This window comes from Octopus bimaculoides, chromosome 14 (genome assembly GCF_001194135.2).
Source record: "Octopus bimaculoides isolate UCB-OBI-ISO-001 chromosome 14, ASM119413v2, whole genome shotgun sequence".
NCBI lineage: Eukaryota > Metazoa > Mollusca > Cephalopoda > Octopoda > Octopodidae > Octopus > Octopus bimaculoides.
Genome location: NC_068994.1, coordinates 36,447,590 through 36,467,366, shown reverse-complemented (window position 1 = coordinate 36,467,366; position 19,777 = coordinate 36,447,590). Strand labels below are relative to the sequence as shown.

General features: G+C 32.5%; 1 protein-coding gene across 3 annotated transcripts in view; it reads left to right on the top strand.

Annotated features, from left to right (window-relative positions):
* Positions 1–19,777, top strand: part of LOC106871760 (protocadherin beta-12) — a 97,047-nt gene that overhangs the window by 2,981 nt on the left and 74,289 nt on the right. For 2 of the 3 annotated variants that reach the window (XM_014918398.2, XM_052973089.1), the window contains exon 2: positions 19,047–19,293. The exons of the other annotated variant lie outside the window; for it this stretch is intronic. The gene's annotated coding sequence lies outside the window, so the exon portion shown is untranslated. The remainder of the gene's footprint in view (positions 1–19,046; positions 19,294–19,777) is intronic. 3 annotated transcript variants of the gene reach the window in all.

Here is a 19,777-nt window from a genome sequence, read left to right as displayed (position 1 = left end):
GTATAATACAAATGTTGCCCATTTCTTGTAGGGTAGAATGGTGTTAAGTGACAAAATGAGACACACTTATCAAGTAAGAAAGATTTCAGTTTAGAAGTTTTTTTATGTAAGTGAACATGTCTAGATAAGTCAAAATTAGAAATTTAAAAAATACACATGATCAAGCAAGAAATGACAGTTGATAAATAAATTTCATGACAGGGAAGCAAAAAAAAAAAAAAAAAATGGGATGATTTATTGCTAATAATCTGCAACTTGAGAATTTAGATAATTTTTTTGTTATGTTACTTTTATCTCACTACCTGAGGGTGATGTCAGTTACCTAGTTATATATCTCTCTTAGCTTATGTCAGAAATAACTTGAAAGTTAAGATAACAAACACCTAAAGTCGACACTTCAGTTGTCAAAGGGATGCATGGATCACATGAACTGATATTGGTCCAGATGATAGTATTGTAGCTTTAACTTTCATACCCAAAATGCAACAACAGTGTAACACCAACCAGGACAGCAGAAAAATTTGTAGTTCTAAGACGTTACCCTGCAGAGCAATATTTCAAAAGTCTCATGATAGTACATCTGCTGCAGTATTAAGAAATACATGAGGATGTAAAATTTTGTAATAGAATGGTAGGAGTTCTAATTTCAAGTATATCTTCTTATTTTAATTTTAATTTTGTGTTTCATGTCTTATAAACAATGACATCTGATCAATCACTGGGGTTAATCATTTGCATAACAGAAAGACTTGTGCCACTTATTTTTGCTTGCTTGTTTTTTTTCAAATGTGCAATGATTTTTCTCAGCAGAATTTACTATCTTAGAAATGCATTATACAGGCATATTATTTTCATTAAGAGTATCTCTGATAGTAGTCTCAGAAATATCCATTTTAATGGTAAATGACATGTTCATCAGCTTTAATCTTGACAGACTCTATAACAGCAGCCTTTAAGTCATAGAGGGTCATACAGTCTCCTTTGAGAAACTGAATATTGATTAAGGTCTTATCTTTCGGTGAAGCAAGGGACTTATGGAAAATAAGTGAACAGATGTATAATACAAGATAAAAATTGTTTATTAGTAGGCATAAGCATTTTTTTAAAATAGAGTAAAACATTAAGAGATCAAGATGCAATTCATTCTAATCAATTTGATAATCTAGAATACAGACAGATTAACTTGAAAATTTATTTTCAGCTTCGTATTAAATATACAAACATCTTAAGAATTTAGATTTTTTGATGTGTTCCTCTTTGATCTTACAACATATGGTGATGTCATTTAACTTAGTTACACATGTCTTCTAACTTGTGTCAGAAATAAGATTGTTTATCATTTATTGGAAACATGCAATGCCATCTGTAAGACTGCAACACCATTTTTTAAGGTTGAAACTAAGATGGTTAAGGAGGAAAAAATAATGGAAAGAACTGACTGTCTGCCTTGAAAGCAATAAATACTTGAGCATCAGAATTCAATGCAATATAGTGGTATACACCACAGATGTCAATAATATCATATATCTAGTAATAAGTTATTTTGTTAATATGGTCATCTAATTTGGACAGGTAAGTAGATGAATTTATAAAAAGCATTAGATTAATCAACTGCTAGCTTTCTTTTGCTGTTATAATTAATACTTTCTATGACAGGCACAAGGCCTGAAATTTTGGGGAAAGGTGTTACAAAGCATTTTGCCTGGCATGCTAACAATTCTGCCAGCTCACCACCTTTTTAGCTGATATCATTAATAAAATGTATTTGTGGTCACTCAGAGTCACTTGGCTTGACAATGTCTTCTCTATGCATTCTATTCACATCTGATAGAATAATTTCAGCATCAGATGATGTAAACTTACAGAATTACAATCTTATTTTGAAACTGTATGAATAATACCATACTTAATTCTGGTGCCTAAACTTAAGTACCATATTCACCTGAATCTATATATATATATATATATATGTATCCTATAGGCAGATTTCTCCTTTTAGTTCTAATTCACAATATTTCTTGATTAGCAGGATGAAATTAAATGAAATTCTTGTATTCATTTGCTAGCAAAGTTAATACACATATAATTCAGAGATGAAAATTTCAAAACAGCCTTTGTTAAGAGTCCTTTTAGAGAAATTCCATGAATAGTTAAGCCAATGATATAATCTTTTGATGTAGGCAAGTGTTTCAGACAGAACAGAAGCAATCATGGGTTTATTTAAAGACCTACAACTATTTGGAAAGTGTTCCTTTTTCTTATACTTGAAACAAATAGTATCACAGGTTAGATATTTGCTGTGATGAAACTGCAGAAATTTTCTAGAGAAATAACACCTTTGATGTCCTGCTAAGGTACAGTTGTACAAAAAACCATGGTTGAGCTTTGATATCTTTTCAAATTCAAATTTTTTCTATCTGCTTCAGCAAAGCCTATTGTACAACTTTCCACTTGAAGAACAGAGTCATAGACCTCAGGATCTTCATAAATATTTCCAATGCATGAGTTTGATTTATGGCTGAAGCCAACATTGGAGTTTTGGTTTTCCTTTACTTTAGTTTTATATGAGCAGAAGAGATTCCAATTATAAATGAATTGCCAAATATATTTGTCTCTGTATATGTCAGATCTTACATATTTATCAACAGATTCTATTGTCCACTGATTTCAAACAGCAAGTTATGCTAAAAATTCACTAGAATGAAAAGCAGTTATGGAATCATTGTAGATAGTACACTCACAAATAATCTTGAAATTAACTGGTGAAATAGAATTCATTAGCAGTTCCAAATGAAAGTTACTGGTTATTTTGGGTGGTGCTCTATGCTGCATAAAGACAAACAACCTCAGTTTAAATTAGGTTTTAATTTACCAAGCATTCCACTAATGTCTATAGGCATTATATAAAGTACTTTAAAAGGGAATTTATAGCAGCAGTAGCAGGTAGTAAAATGTCATGGAAATTCAACACCCATATTTATTATCCTGATACAGATTTATTTCCCTAAGATTATTATACATACACGCGCACGCATGCACACACACACACACACACACACACACACACACAGCAAGAAGAAGAAGCTTGTTTACAGTTTCTGTCAACCAAATTTCCACAAAATTACATTCACAAAGTACTGGTTAACTCACAGCAACCGTAGATGAAACCTAGTGCTTTACAGTGGGACCAAAAAAAAAAAAACCATCTAGTTGTGGACCAAATTTCATAGCCACACAGATATGTCACCACTTTTGTGTAAAATGTCACTGAAGAGAAGTAAGTAGCTTTCTACATAAGAGTGTGGTTAGAAATACAGGCATCCACCATATTGTAGAAGCTGTAATAACAGAATTCCCTGATATGAAATGTATTTTGCCATTGACTTCCATGCTATAAATTAAGATATGTTCTGATGGTATGTTTTTAGGGGCTGGGGAGAAAAACACTTTAATTGATGAAAATAACAGATTTAAACACACAGTATAGTAGGGAAACAAAAGCATTTGAAGAGAAATTCATTGGGGAATAAGAATACTGAAATATCATAGTAGTGAACATACTCACAGCAAAAGGTTTTGGCTTCTGTGTGGTGGGAAGTAGTGTGATAGGAGTTACTGAGAGGAAGCGGGCACTATCTCCTGCCCTATATATCATTATCGGCATCTGCTCCAGGGATGAACTTATCCAAAACTGTTTGACATTTATGATGCATCATCTCTTTGTACAGCTCAGTATAGGAACTGAGCTCATTATGAATTCCTTTTGCAATTTTTATTTATGTTCATGATCAGAATCATTATCAGCAAAGACTTGAAGATCTTCCTATCAAGTGCCAACATTTTTAGGTGTATACTTTGCAGTCAACTGAAGTGGAGTGAATGAAATTTCCATTTCCTCTTTTTGTCTTAAGGTTGCACTTGATCTAAAAGCATCAGTTCTCATTTTATAAAGCTTCTGTAACAGACTGTAGAAACTGAACTACATCATCTATGACTTCTTCAAAATCTACATCATTTGCCAATAACACAGTTTCTTACTGGACTTGTGAGTTGAAAGCACATAATATTCATAGATACAATCTGGCTATGTGTTGATTTTTTTCAAACAGTATTCATAACTAAGGGTTTCACTTCATCCTATGACTTGGCTAATCCACAGTGTCCTTAATGCAAAATTTTCTTCATGTCTAAAACAGTTACTTTATACTTACCATCCAATATTTTTATGAGTTCTTCTTAGATAATAGGCCTATCACACAAGTTGTGTTCTTGGGCAATTATTCTACTCTCATATTATCAAAAAGGTCACTTAAATTCACTAAATGGCTTGAAGCATTGTTCAGAAAGAGCAGGACTTTGTTGAAAGTATAATGCCTGGCACTGTTCCTCTGTTGCAAGCTAAAGATGTTTGTAAATCAGTACTGGAAAAATTCCTAATCATCTAAGCCTTCTTATTTGAATGCCAAATCATAAACCTTGAAAATAATGTACCAATAAACATCATGGTCATATAAGTCAAAGCTAGAATTTAGATTTTCAGAGTGAAACACAAATAGGATCTTTAACTTCATATCACCGACATCACTTTTATTCACAAGAACCCTCAGACAATTTTTGGAAGCATTAAAGACTAATTTTAATTTTTCTTCATCAGAAATAAAAGTCCCATCAGGCATATGCTTCCAGAGTGCTGGGTTTCATCAACACTGTTCTGATGTGCAGCCTCCTTCAGCAAACTTTTTTTCTTTTTTTCACTCCCTTCAGTACATTAAGTTGCACTCTCTGAACTGACACTAATAGCTTCATCAGTCATTTTCAATGTTGCAGAGATTAAAGCAATTCTTAAGGTTTTCAAACCAGCTTTTAAGGGGCCAGAAAATATTTCACATAAGTTGCATCTTCTTTCAGCAAATCTTCATGCAAACTTTTAGCTTTGACTTAAATGATTATCATATTTATTGTTATATTATGTCCAGTCTGATCATTGGTCCACATACTCATGAGCTTTTTCATATTAAGTGTTATAGCAGATGTACAGGGTGTCCCAAAAGTCACTGATGGTTTTTCAATTTTTAATAACTTCCTCAGCTTTACAAATAAATGCATGAAATTTTGATACAATATAAAGAACATAATGGAAATTAATATGCACAAGTCAAATTTTGCAACACCACTACATTACATATATGTTTCTTGAGTACTTTTAAACCAGACAGAGCTCCTCATTCTGCAGGTTCTCATTGAATGCTTTTTCTATCATCAGCTGCTTTTACAGAGTGTACTGGGTCTATTTAATTGTAGCACCAGCGCTAGAAGGGTTGTCATATCCTCAAAAGAGACAAAACTAAAAATCCTCTCAAACCTACATTGTGTCCATTCGTTCACAACCACTTTACAGAGTGTATTGAGTGCATTGTTGTGGCACTAGTGCTAGTGATTTTACCTTATACTCTGCAGTACAAAAGAGTCTGCAATGTTCTATAGTGTCCAGTTCATACATGATAATGTAATAGAGAGATGTATTGCATGTGAAATGTTTAAGATACAAAATGACAGATCTGCATATTCACTGTATTGAATACAAGGAATAAATGACTAACAAGCATTTTTAGAAAGGGTAATTTTCTTTTAGACCTATCAAACTTTTTAACTGTTTTAACAAAGATATTAATTAGTTCTCTACCTACACTCTATAAATTACTTATTTCTACCCTACACTCAATATAACTTATACCAACTTAGTCTTTTCAGAAATATATATACTTTGGTTAATACCCATGGTATACCACCAACATGATACTTCTGTTTGGGACTACCGTGAGAAAGACCTCTAAGTGGCTGCTTGAAATATCAGAAATGACAGCTAAATCTCCTTCAACCATCTTAAACAAGACAGAACTTAATGGTCAATACAATTCCAGATATACTATGCATGAAAATAAAATTGAATGGTCATGGTTGGAATGCCATTTATCATAGGCCAACTCAATCAAGAGAGTCTTGGGGTTCAACTACAACAAAAATACTAAGAAAATTGAGGGAATAGTGCAGAGAATGCAACATATCTCTACTATTACATTGCATTCCATACAAGTAACAACTGCATAATACCATGCATAACATGATTCTCAGATAGGGAAAAACATACTATATCTTTATTTTTATCGTACAGCAAACATTTGGAGGATGGTAGCATTATTTATGATGGTAAGAGTGATATCAAGGGAGTGATTATGCAACTTGAGCAGAATAAATACCAAGAAGTATTTTTGTTCAATGCACCAATTTATTGGCAATCTCTCTCTCTCTCTCTCTCTCTCTCTCTGCTTTTTAGGTGGCATGAGCACCAGTGCTTTTTACATGGCACTAGCACCTACAAGTATGCTTTTTACATGACACCTTGGTTTTAGGTTCTCCATTCTGTTCTGGTGGGCAGCTCTTCTCAAGTACACCAATGTGCCATATATCTCGGTTCTCTGTTGTCTCCTTCATAAGGTTCAGCATTCTGAGATCCATAAGGGTCAGCAGCTGTCAAAGCACTGAATCTTGTGGAGTTAACAGACCAGAAATCCTAAAACCAAGGTACCACATAAAAAGCATTGGCAAGTGAGCTGGTGTCGCATAAAAAGCACTGGTGATGGTTCCACGTAAAAAGCACTCAGTACACTCTGTGGAATGGCTGGCATTAGGAAGGACATCTAGCTATAAAAACCAGTCCAAAATAGACTATGGAACCTGGTGTGACCTCCTAGCCTATCCAGTTCATGTCAAGTGGTCCAACCCATGCCAGCATGGAAAACGGATATTAAATGATAATGATGATGATGATGTTGACAAGCTTCTGCACAGTTTTGCTCTAGCAAATTTCAATCAGAAGGCTATTCAATCCAAGGCTATAGAAGAAAACACTTGCTGCACAGTAAGCTCAAACCCAAAGCCGTGTGGTTGCAAAGCAAACTTAACTACACAGCTATACTTAATAGGAGAGCTTGTATTTTTTTTTTAATCTTTTAGTCTGGAGAGAAAGCAAAGCTTATGAAACCTTATAAGGTCTCTAAGGTTCATAGTGGGGAGGAAGGAAGGCATCACTGGAATATAGACTGGTCAAATGTCTGCAACAGAGTGGACTCAGCTAATAACACTGAAGGTGCTATATAGTGATGTTAAATTGTATGAGATTGGTGTCGGATTAAGTAACAACAGCTGAATTTACTAGTAATAATTTTTTTCTTTTTTTTTTGCGTCAGTGAATCACAATTCTATAAGTTTATACATTTTGAAGTTGTGTCATTCTTTTGTCATAGCATGAACAGAAATATCCTAGTCAGATTCTAAACTTGTTTCCTTGCACAAATTTGCAATATCCAATTCAGAGTGAAGTTGCATGACAAATTTGCTGAGATATTTGGGAAATTAATATATCTCATACACTACGATATACCAATCAAGCAATTAATCTATTAATGAGCAATGGTTCTGCAAAGAGTACAATGTACACACACACACACACACACATACACACATACATACATACATTAAATGTGAACATGCATAAACAAACAGAAATAGAGAACACTTGTTAATAAATAACCACTTCACTCAACTAAAATGACCAACATTATGTGTTTACACAATATGTATTATATTATGTAAATTTATAATCAGGCAGAGAAATTGTGTATAGTTAGCAGTGTAATGGAATTATACTTAGAGAATTTACTAGTGGGGTGTGGGTTCAATTCTCACCAGGTTTCCTTTCTCTTTATTACTGTTTGTTTATACATATTCTAATGAAATATAAATATACACTCATTGAAATCTTCTAGCTCATTAACTAATTAAATGTGTATGTGAGTTAGTGTGCATGCATCCGAGCATTCATGTAGCAGCAGTGTGGAAACCCTAAATATTTTATGAGACAAAGCTAGATACACTGTTTTCCTTTACTAGATTGATTCTCAAAATAATTTGGTGAGAAAGAAATTTTTTTTTTTTTGCTTTATTTTTATGTTATTACTTTTTTTTTTTTTTACATTAACAACTGCTCTTATTTTGTGCTAGCATTCAGAATTTGTGCTGTGTCTCTTTGCTATGATAATAAATTATAGAAGGAAGATTGTTTGAAAATTTTATCTGAGACATATATTTTACAAACATGGATATTGATTTCTTAAATTTCTCCATGCATACATTTGAAGGGGAAGCGGAGCAGAGATGTGTGAAGTGAACCTATTTCAGGCTTAATATTAATATTATTAACTGAAAGGCAAAGTTGAACCAAGCAAGGCTTGAACTGGATAATATATTTTGATATACAATGCCTGACAAAATAGAAAAGATAGGATGATCCTGGTAGGAATGCTTGGGATCATAAAAGAAATAAATTAATGCTAAATGTGGATTTATGATATTCATGTAGTGAATTTAGAGCAAATCAACTAGATTGATGTCATTCTTTTCTACATGACACCAAGAAAGGATTTTAAGTCAATAGTGTAAGCTAGTGTAAGGTTGCCAATGAAATAGAACAAGTACTGCAATTAGAGCCAAGCTATAATGCTTTACAAGAGGGTTAAATGTACTGGAAATGATGCAGTATCATTGATGGGATTTTAACAGTAGACTATTTGGTCAGCAATAGCAGTTCAGCCAGCTTAGTCTCTCTGCTTCCCTAAAAAGAATATAGTTAATTAAATATAACTCAGTACTGATGTAAAATTGACATACAACAATAATAATAATAATAATAATAATAATAATAATGATGATGATGATGATGATGATGATTTCTTTTATTTACCACCAAGGCAAAGGATGAGGGGGAACAACAACTCTTAGGCTCCAAAAAGCTTTTAAGAGACAATGCTAGTTGTGCCAGTTATAGCAGTTTCATGGCATAAAAATGTGATATGAGATATACATCTATCCCGTGGATAGGAGCCTAGTCAATCAAAAGTAACATTCTCAGATGATCTGATGCTTATTTCCAGCGGAGATTTAAACTGACACATTATAGAATAACATCCTTCCCCCAAATCACAACAAAATGCATGTAGTAAATTTGGTCTCATGGTGTTAGAAATTAATTCAATACTTTATTCAGCTATACTACCTATATGTATATATTACTAAGTTATGATGGCACTAACTTGACTGTTAGTTTTCATGCAAAAGTGTCACTAGGTGATTTCCTTGAGTTATTACAATAATTTTTGACATCTACTCATGTAGGTTATTGTATATCGATGTAGTAATTCTGTAATCGTTAATCTGACAAGTACTGAAAAGTCTGTGCTTTCCTAATGAAGTTTAATAAGGCCAAGGGCATAACATACCAGGAATTGTTGCTCAAACTTGCTAAAATAAGATTAAATTGGAATTAATCACTGAGTTAATATTTTCTTCCCTTTACAATATAATTATTGTTTATCAGTAATTTTTTAATGATTTCTTTTCTTAACTATATTGTGTATGACGGCATTAACATCTTTTTCACTTGGCCACCTCATATCTATACACTGAGACTGACTTCCGCTTGAATAGAACTTAGAACAGCAAAGTAGAGAATAGGACACACAATGCATCCATACTTATTTGTGAACATCTGCCTAATTCCACATCATTAAAAAATTTTCCATCATTATCATCAGCATCCTCATCATCATTATTATTAAGGTAGTGAGCTGGCAAAATTATAAGCACACTGGGCAAAATGCTTAGTGATATTTAATCCATCTTTACATTCTGGGTTCAAATTCTGTTGAGGCCAATTTTGCCTTTCATCTTTTCAAGGTTAATAAAACAAGTACCAGTTGAACACTGGAGTTGATGTAATTGACTCATCTCCTCCCCAAAAAATGGCCAGGCAAAATGCTTAACAGTATTTCATCTGTCTTTATGATCTGAGTTCAAATTTCGCTGGCCTTGTGCCAAAATTTGTAATTATTATTATTATTATTATTATTATTATTAAAGCAAGATTCCTGATACAAGTGGCAGGGTCAGGATTGGGTGGGTGCATCGCCAAAACACAAGCAAGTTTTCAATGTTGGAAATATAAGTAGAAGAAAGTAGAAACAACTTATCATCTGAAAATGTTATTCTACATACAAAAGAAGTAAACAAACAATTTAACCTAGTCCTTAGATTCCTGCATACAATACCGTTAGTCCAAATTGCAACCATAGGGCCAAGTGAAAACATAAAAAAAAACAAAACAATATATGAATATTTAAATATGTAGCACTATTCTGAAGTGAGATGGAGAGTCAGCAAGCCATCCAATGTTGATGAAAAACAAAAATTGTATGCAACAAATTTTGTAATTCAACTTCAAACTAAGCAATGCAGGGACTATGTGGACCAACAAGCAAGTTTCCAACATTGATGAGAAATGAAAAATGTATTATTATTATTATTATTATTATTATTATTATTAAGAAGAAGAAGACAGCATACTAGCAGATCATTACTGCATCAGACAGAAAGGCTTAGTGACATTTCCTCTGGATATTTTATGTTCTGGGTTAAAATTCCACTGAGATCAACTTTGTTTTTCATCTTTCCATGATCAATAACAGATGTACCAGTCAAGTACTGGGGTCAATGAAATTGACTGGCTCCTTCATCTTAAATTGCTGGCACAAGGCCAGAAATTCAAGATTAGAAGGTGTTACTTGTATCATTATAATTATTATCATTAATGATGACGATGATGATGATATATTGAAGAAATGACATTACAACAAGCCTGCACAGTTTAGAAAGCAACAAGGACCATACTGTTTTAATAAAAATGCTGCAGGCTTCAGTAAGTTCTCAAAATATATGAATGTTTAGAATATTTCTATTAATTATGAATTATGACTAGAGGACAAGGAGGAGTGGTTGGATTTTTAGTTTTGATACTATATTTTCCCTGTTATGTGTTTATAATATAAGTAGTTAAAAAAAAATAAAGAAAGAAAAATACAAGAATATAATTTCCAAATTGATTATAAGCTGCATAGTGATTGCCAGTTAACCACATGTGGTATGCAAGCCATATACTGTGCTAGTTGCTAACTTATGTTATAATACATACAAGTAGGGAGAGACATTTTATGAAGTGACTCACTGTTGCCACTCAACTTCTATTTCAAACAGACATTAACACCTTAAATATCCTACCATACTAAATATCAGACACACCAGATTAAAAAGAAGGAATGATCAAATTACAAAACCAGTCTCCTTTTCTTTTAGAAGATTTATAATGAAAATCTAAGTCTGTTCTGCAGATATAATAGCAACTTGATAAATTAGATGAAACCTCTTCATTGATATTCAAACAAGAAGACTACCATCCATTCAAAGAATGCACCAAAGACACATTTTGCACAAACATTTTCCACAGTTTTGTTAACAGACTAAAATTGCATGCCCATTCCTCACATCTTTATGCAACAATGTGGTCATTCTTGTACCAATCAAATTAATATGAATCCAGTCCTCATTGTAAAGTTTAGCTGTTATCTTTATCTTTATAGATTCTATAAGGAAGATTATAAAGACCAAGATCTTTTGTCATTTCTAGCCTCTCTGATCATTTATCAAACTCCTTGAACTATATCATTTGATTACCACATCTTGCCTTAAGTCAAACAACTGTCTTAGATTATGACCTATGAATCTCTGGTTACAACAAAGTTCAAATGTCTAGAAGAATTCAGTGATCTAAAACAGTGTGAGATGCTGTCATTCTGCTTCTTTTCTGATCTAACCAAGTAAATAGTATTTTATCTCTTTAGTTTATTCTACTCCATTTATTTCAAACAATGCAATCTTTATGCTTAGCATTGTAATTCAGTTAAAGTCCATTTCTTACTGTTTTTATTCAGACTGCAATTGCCACTAACCCACTAACTACAAAGCTTTACATTACTTTGTATAAAAATTACTTCATTATATTTTCCATTAACTGAATTACTGGTATCTTAATTTTTTTCTATAGTCATTAACTCAAACTCAAGATAGTCTGTTAACAAGAACTTATGTCTAAGGACTACAGTAACATGACACTATAAAATACCCATTTTATGAGCACCATTTTTACATTATAAGTTTTAAAAATGACAACTTTTCTCAAACAACAAACAAATATCAGAGATTAGATGTTGACTTGCCACCATAGCTGTGGTTAGTTTCTTTGTGTTCAGTGTTTGTAATAATCGTATTCAGTTATTTCCAATTGGAGTTCAAATGAGGTATTAGTCCTAGTGCTATAATGACTGAACTACTATAGGTTTTTTTCTGCTTCGTTACTACTGCAAAAGCAGTGTCTAACCTACCTACTTTTCTTGCATTCTGTTACAATGTGAAATAGCTGAAATACCAGCAAATTCCCCTTATTCCCATCTTAATGTCTTTAAAATATCAGGACACATTAGATAAATCTCTTAGGTATAATAAAAAGATTGAATAGTCATAGCAGAAATATTTCTCATCTGTTCAATGAAGGTTAACCTGAGACTAAACAGCAACTACTATATGCAAATTATTCTAAGATAATATACACTGATACTAGATAACAGTTTGTCAATTTCACCATAAATACCATTGTCTGAGACACTTCATATATTTTACATTGCGCAAAATTCAGAATTAGCTAAACACTGTCAGTAAGCTCATAGAACCAAGCTGGTAAATTCTTCAATGTTCAGCCATATAGCCAAATGAATTCCTCCTCATGAAATTAACATGTAATTGGCAGAGTATCCCACACACACACATATATTCTTTTCATAATTCTTAGGCTGAAACAGGGTTGGAGCTCTGAATCAGAGAGAGAAAGTGAAACAGAGAAAGGGAAAGAAGGAGTGGGGTGGGGAAATCAATCCCAATACTGATATTTTATTTAACAATCCTGAAAGGATGAAAGGCAAAGATGACCTCAGTGGGATTTGAACTTACAGTGCAGAGAGCAGAGAATGAAGGCATTCTAGCAAACACAATAATAATTCTGCTAATTCATCAACTTGAAACCAAATTAGGCAGCATGAGATAAAAATAAAAACAATGCAATAATATCACTAAAGAAGACCAAAAATTGCAGAGTGAGATAAAGGCAAGGTAGAGAAATGATAATAGAAGTGAATCTAAGACAGAAATCTAAAGATACATTCTGAAAAACAAGCTTGATAATGAAAAATCTTTTTTAAAAATCCAGCTTATTTCTTAGAAAATATAGTAATGCCAGATATAATTCTTTAATACAAATTTCTTTGATGTGCTATAAGTATCCTATTCTTTCTTTGATATATATATATATATATATATATATTTAAGATATCTTTGTGAATGTATTTTGTATGTAATGCAAAATAGAACAGCCAGAAGATATCACAAATCTATGGAAAGAAATAAAATGTATGATTGGTGATTTTTTAGTGACCCTTTCTTTAAAATCGAAATACCACTAATTGTTATGAATGCATTATTTGCTTTCATAAAATATTAACAAACAAAGGAAAACATTTAAATCCAAAATGTATTTTAGGTAGTTTAAACTGAATTTTCTTCATTAAAAATGCATATATATTCATTGCTCATTTGCAGAAAATTAATACTTTACATAATAATAAATTAATAAATCTCACAAAAGTGAAAAGTTTAACCTTGCTATTAATATTGACATCCTGAAATATGAAGAGTAAAGCCAGGCATAAAATATGATATTTCTTATTTAGTTTTTAAATGTGTTATTGATTAAACTGGTTTCATGATTTTATATTGAAGAAATTCTTCAGTCATTTATTTTGCATTATTGTTGTAACCAAATATCTTTCTTAATGTAAAATAAATAAAGTTCTTTGAAAAGAAATAGTATGCCAGACTATAAATCTATACAAATATTCTGTATTTTATACTGTTCATTTGAAAATGTATGTGTATGTATGTTTATGCATGTATCTGAATGTGTGTGACATAGTTTTACTTTCAAAATGGTTCACACAATGGTTTTGTGAAAAATTAAAGACTAATACCTTAATTCATATTTTTAGATTTGCATTCTTGTAAATATAAACAGTGGAAGGCAGATTAAGTGGCAAAAATACTAATGTACTAGATTAAAATGAATCAGTCTTACTTTCATAAATATATCATCATCATCATTTAACGTCTGTTTTCCATGCTAGCATGGGTTGGACGGTTCAATCAGGTTCTGGGAAGCCAGGAGGCTGCACCAGGCTCCAGTCTGATCTGGCAGTGTTTCTACAGCTGTATGCCCTTCCTAATGACAACCACTCTGTGAGTGTAGTGCGTACTTTTTACGTGCCACAAGCACAGGGGCCAGAGGAGACTGGCAACAGCCACGATCAGTTGGTGCCTTTTACGTGCCGCCAGCACGGGTATCACAACTACAATTTCCATTTGATTTTCTTTTTGATGTTAGTGTACTTGACTCAATATGTCTCCTCAAGCACAGCAGGTCGCCCTACAATCCAAGGTACTTTTGAGTATGTATGTATGTATATATACGTATAAAAGCATTCTTTACAAGTATTTTTAACATAAAGCATAGACATTGAAATGGATAGAATAGCAGATGGCTAGTCAAGAAGTTAGCAGTTTGTATCCTGACAATAGCACTATGATGTGTTCCTAACCAGGACATTTGACTCTTACATAGCCAAGACCACCTAGGTACTGCTAGTATCTAGGTGGAACAATAACTCATCACATCAAGTATTTATCTAATGTAGTTTATTAAATTGTAGAGTGAGTCCTGTTCTTTCTATGGGAATTTTGATTTGAACAAATATCAAGTTTTTTGTTAGCCTTGTAAGTGCCAGGACTTTATACACACACATGCACTTCCCATGTAATAACATGATATCTTAAAATAATTAGAAGTTTATAGAAGATGCAAATTAAAGCTGTAGTATGAATTGAAGCAATGTATTGGTGCTGATTGTTCAATCAATAGTTGCTGGTGAAATAATGTCCCAGAAACATACAAATGTGGTTAAGAAATTCACTTAGTGATCATATAGTTCTAGATTTATTCCTGCTGTGAGACAGTGGGAAAATGTCCCCTACTAAACCTCCAGCTAACCAATAGTTTTTGAATTGTTAAACATAAAGTGAATAGAAATTTGCTGTGTGTGCATGCATGTGTGTCTTTTTTCTGTTTACATGCTTAAAGTGTAAAACAATGTCACTACTTAAGTGATGTCAATGTTAACTTTTGTAAAAACATGTCAAGCAGTTATTTGATTCATTGTCAACTCTTACTTGGAATGGTAGTAGAAAGGGCACCTGACCATAGAATATTGTCTCAATAAAGTCTGAACCAATTCATACTGATAAGGAACAAGTGGACATAAAAATGATGAAGATGATGGATTATAAAACCGGATTCTTTGCAATATATAAAGTAGTTCCATTTTGTTTTTGATAAAATAAGACCGAATAATATAAACTGAAATTTATCAGTTTATCATATCAAATATAACTATACAAAAAATGTCTTTTCGACCCAGAAAAACGTGATGCCATTTAAATTAATTGTCATTAATTTTGGTGTTTTCTGACAGGTTAATTAATAAGCTGCTCAACTGAACACTTAAAGTTGTGTATCAAACTGGAAAAATATAGTGCTTGGGTCTCAAAAGTAAAATTAAGTTGAATATTTGATAAAGAAATTAAAAGTTATATTATGTCCAACTAAGTCCTCATGTGGACCATTTATCTACATGTTACTTTGAGAAAATTCTTTTTGTCTCTCTTATAATAACTACTATGAAATTACAATGAATACAAGAGACTGCTTTCTTTTATTAAATCCAACAGAGAATTATATATAACTGATATTAAGATTTCTTGAAAATAATCATTTCAAGTAGTATGAGAAATTAATATTGTTTTCTGGTTCTTTTCCTTTTTTTGTCAGTGTTTGTGCATCGTAAAATGTGAGTTGGATGTACACATATGGTACATTCTACTGAAGAATCATGTTGATTTGCCTTTTACTTCAACATCCCAAGACCATTGTCATGCATTCAAAATTCCTGTGTTGGTTGTTACTTTCTATATTTCTCTCATGAGAGCAATATGAGTGAGCTGTTCCAATTCTTTTGGTGTAAGATAGTGAAGCACGTGATAAAGTAAAAAAGAAAATTTTTCTTCCATATGTTATGTTTATTTAATTAAATCTAAAATTTATTTAAAATTTCATATTTTCTTCTATAATGGTATCTCTAAACATGCTTCTGCATGATTGTTTTTATCAGTATAAGCTAACAGATTATCCCTGAATTGTAAGTTGTATATTCAGGGTATTTTTTCATTCGAAATCAAGTGAAGAGTAAAACGAAAAAGAAAAGTAAAATGGCATAAAGAAATAGAATACCATCAAAATCTTTCAGTTTATGTTTTTTCATCTGCCAAGGACAGAGTAGTCTTTTGAAGTTTAAATTTGGAAGGTACAGAAATTATTTCATCATATTTTGTCCCTTTTTAGTGGTTCCATGTTCTTTCTAGTAAAACTGACTCAAATTTAATTAATTTCATTTGTTTGTTTAATTTTGAGAAAACATATACCATGAGAAAACTTAAATTTTAATGTTTCAAGCCAAGCCATTTCCAAGTGCTTTCCACAAGACCAGCTTGTTCAGATATAGGTTGTGAATTGGCTGAGTCATTAAAAGATGAAAAACATTATGATATTTATTCTAGCACCTTATGTTCAGAATTCATATCCAGCCAAGGTCAACTTTGCCTTTTATCCTTCTGAGGTTGATAAAATGAAGTACTGCTCCAGGGGTACAGAGTGGTTGAACTGTTTGTGTAGCAGAGAGGATATCTTGTGTTTTATTTGTGATATTCACCTTCTGAATTCAAACCCCACCAAGACCTACTTAATCTGGCAGCCAGTTGAACATCACAACCTAACACTGTGTTTGCCTTCTGCTGTGTCCACTCTGTTGCAAGCATTTGGGTTAGGTCTCTTGTTTGAGGATACTTCCTCTCTCACCTCTGCCAGTCATGGGGTCTCTGTATACATCAACAAGCTCTGCCCTTTCCTTTTAACAATACACACGCACTACAGTATGTCCAAACTAATCAGACTCATGGAGCCTGGCCCATTACAAGCTATTCTCAAGAGACAAATTTAAACTAGGTATTATAATCTATGGAAATACTCATCATCAATTACGTCTACTGATACAACTTTGAAATGTGAGTAGTACATTCCTAAAGCACATAATTACATTTAGGCGAGCTAAGCAAGTGCAGTCTAAGTGTCTCCACCATAGGTCACAGCTCAGTATATACAAACTGCTATATATTTACCACTATGCTTAAAACTCTAAAGAAACTCAACAGGCTGTGAGTTACTAGTAAAATAAAAGTTCAAAATAAAAAAAATATTTGTGAAAAGAAATTTACCTCAGTTAATATATTGTAGTAAAAATTAAATGTACGAATGCTATAGAATACTGGTAAACTCCTGGTGAGTGAAGTTCCATTTAACCTGTTCCACTCCAGATTGAAGCTATTTCTAACCCTTTAAAAGATGATCTTGGGAGAAAATTCATAAACATCACAACCCTCATATATCCTTAAAAGCTTCTGATTCTATGCTTGCCATGAGAAAACAACAGAAAACTATTCCAATGTATTATTTCTACCATAGTGTCATAGCAAGCAACATTTGGTAATTGATATATTATTTTTGTAGGGAAGAATAAAAGAAGACATTTCAGAAACTGAACATCAAACTAAAATACTAGTGTTATAACTTTATTTTGAATATTTTCTTGTGAAAAGAGAATAATAAATACCTCATCTAAGTTATTGAATTTACCAACAACATTTTTTTTTATGTAATAATAACAACAACAACAGGAAAGACATTATTGCAATTTATACTTAGTCAATATTCTTTGCTGAAGATCTAAATAACACTTATTGATAAACAGTCATAATGTGTGTGCATGTGCGTGCGCCTGTGTGTAGCTATATATATATATATATATATATATATATATGTATGTATATATATATATATGTATATATATATATATATATATCTTTCTCACGCGTTGCAGTCATTGGACTGGAGCCATGCTGAGGCACTGCTTTGAAAGGGTTTAGTTGAACAAATCAACCCCCAAAGACTCTCTCTCTCTCTCTCTATTGCACACACATACACACACACACACATACATATAATTCTTTTCTACCACATGCTGAATTTTCTATTGCTACTCTGATAGCACTGCACCTCGATACATCATCATCTGTAATCTCCTCCCTAATTGTGCTTTTCCAAAAATGTTGACATCCACCAGTTTAAACAGAGCACTAACAGCATCAATCTCACAAGTCTCAGAGGGCCTGCAAACACCATGGGTTCTGCCCAATGGCTTTGTGATTAACAAGCTTGCTTTTCGAATACATGGTTTTGTGTTCAATTCCACTGTCTGACATGTCTTGTATTATAGTGTCAGGACAACCAAACACTTGTGAGTGGATTTGTTTGATGAAAACTGAAAGAAGCATACTGTGTGTGTGTGTGTGTGTGTGTGTGTGTGTGTGTGTGTGTGTGTGTGTCTCTCTCTCTCTCTCTCTCTCTCTCTCTCTCTCTCTCATAATCTAGACACCACCATTTTTCAATGGCATTATTCATTTCCAATCATACATGAAAACATGTTCAGCCATGGATAAATATTACCTTACTTAGAAACAGATGAGGGTTGGCAACAGAAAGAGTATCCCGCTAAGGTAAATCTGCCTCAACAAAATTTGTCTCACCCATATAACACTGGATAAGTAGACACTAAATGATGATGATGATGATGATATACATTTGTGTGTGTGTGAGTACATATATGTGTGTGTGTGTGTGTGTGTGTGTGTGTGTGTATACACACATTTATGTATATATGTTTATAATATAGATATGTACAAGATATTATATATGCCATATATATGTGTGTGTGTGTGTCCATAAACAATTATAACTGACTCATCATTTCATTAAATCCACTTATACGCAGCTGAAATCTGAGCTAGTATTTCCGTATCCCTTCCATGGGAACCAGTAAAAGCCTGTCATTGGCTACAGCAGATATTATATACTACACCCCACCAACTTGCTAGGATTGCAGACTTCTCTTTCATAACACACTATCACAGACCAGGCTTCCATAGTACCGTTGGCACACAATATCAGCAGCAGTAACAGAACAACCCGACAGTAGGATTCACATCAAATGATACATTGTGAAAGCTTTTCATATATTGGTAAGCTGATGTTTAAATTTCTTAGAGTTGTTTTTTTTTATATTTCTTTGTTTTACAATTTTTTATCTCACTTTGATACACAGAAAACAATTTTTGCTTCCAGGAATACTAATTAATTTAGCTTTGTAGTTTTGTTTAAACTCCCTTTTAATTTTTTAAAAGAATATTACATACTTCCAAAAGAGAAAAACAGAATAAAATAATATGTGAATTGAATAGCATCTAGTAACGTTATAAAAAGTATTAGAAGTAATATATGTTTATGTATGTTTATGTTTCTTTGAGTATATGAATTAGTTGCTGCAGCTATGTGAGTAAAACTATATATCTGTTTATTTTGATATATAAGCAAAATTACTCAGAGAAAAGGCAAAGCTTCACCTGCATTATAAAGTATATACATACATTCATATATATGCATGTGTTTGTGTGTGTACATGTGTATGTATATGTGTGTATATATATATATATATATATATATATA